Source organism: Cataglyphis hispanica, chromosome 23 (assembly GCF_021464435.1).
Source record: "Cataglyphis hispanica isolate Lineage 1 chromosome 23, ULB_Chis1_1.0, whole genome shotgun sequence".
In the NCBI taxonomy this organism is placed as follows: Eukaryota; Metazoa; Arthropoda; class Insecta; order Hymenoptera; family Formicidae; genus Cataglyphis; species Cataglyphis hispanica.
The window spans coordinates 2191500-2195092 of record NC_065976.1 but is presented as its reverse complement, the minus strand read 5'-3'; positions in this window follow the sequence as shown (position 1 = coordinate 2195092).

Sequence of the window (3593 nt, the reverse complement as noted above, 5' to 3'; positions counted from 1 at the left end):
GTAAAGTAAAGTTTGAAAAATATGTATTTATTTTTGTAAATTTATATTCCGTACGTTTGGAGCTTTTGCAAAAATATGTGTGAAATTGTTGCCATTCACTGTGTCAGTTCACTATCTCAATATACGATTGCGGGATATTTGCTTTCACGTACCGCTTTCTAGTTAAATTTTTCAAAACAAATATAAACGAGATGCTATGTTAACGAAAAAAATTTAAATTTCTATCAAAAAATAATATAATACTAAATCCATAATTTCGAAAAGGCGGAAGATATATTCTATTTTATTTTGAATATAAATTCGCAGTTACCTGTGCCCTCCATTCTCAATAGAGAGTTCATAGGTAGATACGCGTTTCCTCCAAATTTATGAGCGTAATACACATTTTATCACCTCCTGATTTACGAGTACAATTTTTTCCAAGAAGCGCACGTCATCGCCAGATTTCGTCTTCTCGAGAGACTTTTATATGTCAGACATTCCGTAAATTTTTAAGACGGAAGTGAATTGAAATCAGGATAGAAATCAGATTTGTCATTATAAGTGAAGACTCGTAAAACATAAAGCGTAAGACACAGACGCGTTCCATTTTGCATCCCCTTAAGCGTCTCCCCTCGTTTTGCCTCGTTTCATCTGATCCCTTTGTGCTCCTCTTACAGACGTTCAGAATTTACGGAAATCTGACGAGGGACGAAAGGAGTAATGATGTTTCGACACCACAGTGTTTCGCGACAGAGTAACGCATCTTCGTGTATACCGAAGAGATTGATGGATGATATGTGAGGTAATTAGGGAGAGTCCGTATAATACCTTGCAGTAAACAATAGCGTTTCAAGCTTGATACAAGTCAACTTTAAATTCTTTTGTTTATCGAATAAAACTATAAAAAATATATTTTTTAAAACAAAATTATGAATATCAATCATTTTTTTATTTATATTTTATAGTTTATTTCAATTAAAGTTTGATAGCAACTTTAAACTTTTTTACTTATCTTTGAATCATAAAAACTGGATTTGTTAAAAAAGAAATTACAAATGATAATGCTTTTTTATTCTGAACCGCGCGTTTATTTGGTTAGAATTTTGTAAATTTAAGAATAGTATTGTTAAGAAAAGCAAAATTGAAATGGATTAAAAAATTTAGAGATTCTTTTAATGCATCTACAAATAGAGAGATATTTCACAAATATTTAAAGAATATTTTAAATTTTAGTTTTTTCTGCAGATATTAAATACGCCACAGTAAGAAATGTGAAGAACGATTCTATGAATCATTATGAGGATTTCTATTTTAATTTATCCATTTTTTATCGAAAACTTTAATTGATGAATATTAATTATTATGATATTTTTAATATTAAAAAATCCTAGAAAATTGTTAGAAATATTAATAAAAATGAGGCATATTGATTCGATGCATTTCGTGTGACAAGGAATTTCACGAAAAGAAATCTCAGAGAATTATAGTCTTTAATTGATCGAATTTAAATTGCTACTTGCTGTACACGCGACTTTGATGTTTATTTTATCCGCGGCACATCATTGCGAGAGATTGTTAATAGAAACTTTTTTCAACGGTCTGCTTCCGATATGGTAAGTAGCAATGCCACGTCAAATCGCGTGTACAGTGACTGATGTAAATCTGCAATGAAAATTGCCACACAACAGTTTACAGTTGTCTCGCGTCAAACATGGGAGCTTCAGCGTTTACCATACTTGAAGCGCGATACTGCAAGAATTCCTGAATTTCGTGCAGACGAGATAGACAGTGTGGATTTCAATATTTTCGCTCGCTCGAGGCTTGAATCGACAGAAATTGTTATCATTCTAACAACTTAATCGTGGCGTTTTACACGAAAGAAATTTTATAATACAAATGAGATACGTGAAAAATACAAACATTCTCTTTTACATTTATCGTAAAACGGGAATATAATGACATTAAGATATTTATTTTAAAAATTGAAAATTATGTATTGGTAGTATCGTTTCTTAACGAATATGTATTTGTTTGTGCATCTAAATATTTGAATAATTACAATATTCCTTTGTAATATAAAATATAATATTACTGATAATGTTGCTTGATTTCTTTTATACGTTAGTATATTCCAAAAATTATTTTGTAATTTTTACTATAATATTTTCATCGTACTTGGATAAATATGTCATTATTTTTATGATAAGGAATAATTAATTAAAATCTTGTTGTTCAATATTTCATATATGAATAAAATATAAACATATTTAACGAAAACTATAGTCGATATATTTTTGTATTTAAAAATAGCTGTTAAATTTGTTATACGCAAAAATATATATTGAATGTATGCTGTTAATACAATCATTATAATTAACTATAATTAATTATCAATTAATCAGATTATTTATTAATCAGAGGTTTATAATTTGATGTTATTAATTGATAATTATTCAATGTAAAGAGAATTAGTGTTTTATCTTTTTATTAAATATTTTTATTGCGTATACTAATTGATATCTTGTAATAAAATATATTTTCATTACATGTAGTATGATAAATATTATTGAGAAATTAATTTCATATATAACCGTAACAAAAAAAAAAAAATGATATAAATTATTAATATGAATTTAAAAATATTGAAAGTATAGAATTAACTTCTATACAATATATACTAATTTAAAATATTTTATTTGAAATCGAACATAAACTTTATGAAAAATCATTATTATTTCTTCAAAAATATTTCGTTATATTGAATTAATTAAAATAAAAAAACGCATTTCCCCATCTCTCTATTTTATGATTAACAGTTCACAATTGACGATTATCTTAATTTTCATTATTTTCATCAATCATCGATTTGAAAAGTCAAAAATCAGTGTTTGATAATGATTGATTTTCTTACTTTGCCCAATTCTGTCCTTAGGTAAATCAAAAGACAAACAAACGGAATAAAAGGGGGAATTGGGTCGCATATGAGAGTTCAAATGTGCGATGGTGAATGTAAGGGTTGATAAACGACGCGCGGCACAATCAGCGGCACGTGGCAGCGTGTTGGTAAATCTCTCGAGTCCCACGCGGGTCATCATCCCTGCGGCGAGCGACAGCGGGTGGATTTCGTGCATCCAGCTGGGAGATCGTAAAGAGAAGACGGGTTCCGCGAGAAGAGAGCAACGCGCAAGAAGGTGGAGCAAGGGAGAGACGGCGCGGGGAGCGGCGGCGAAAAAGCAATAAAATAGCCTCGTGACGGAGGGGCTTCGCACGGCCCTGGCGCGACTGCGGCACTGTACCCCTGCGGGGGGCTCGCTGCCGACCACACCGAATCCACCGTCCACCCCGGAACACAAATCCCAAGTGAGTTTTTTTTTTTTTATTATTTAAACTCTGATTTTTTTCCCTTGTTACTTGTCGTTAATCATAATTATTCGATAATGACGTTCGAATCAAATGGGAACGAAAAAAAAGTAGAGGATTTTCTGATTTTCCTATTTTTCTTTATCTCATTATTTTAATGAATCCGATATACGCCGATTGATTATCGCGTGAATTCGTAATTCGACCTGTCACAGGGGTGCTCGAGGAATCGTGAGTCGGCAACCAGATGT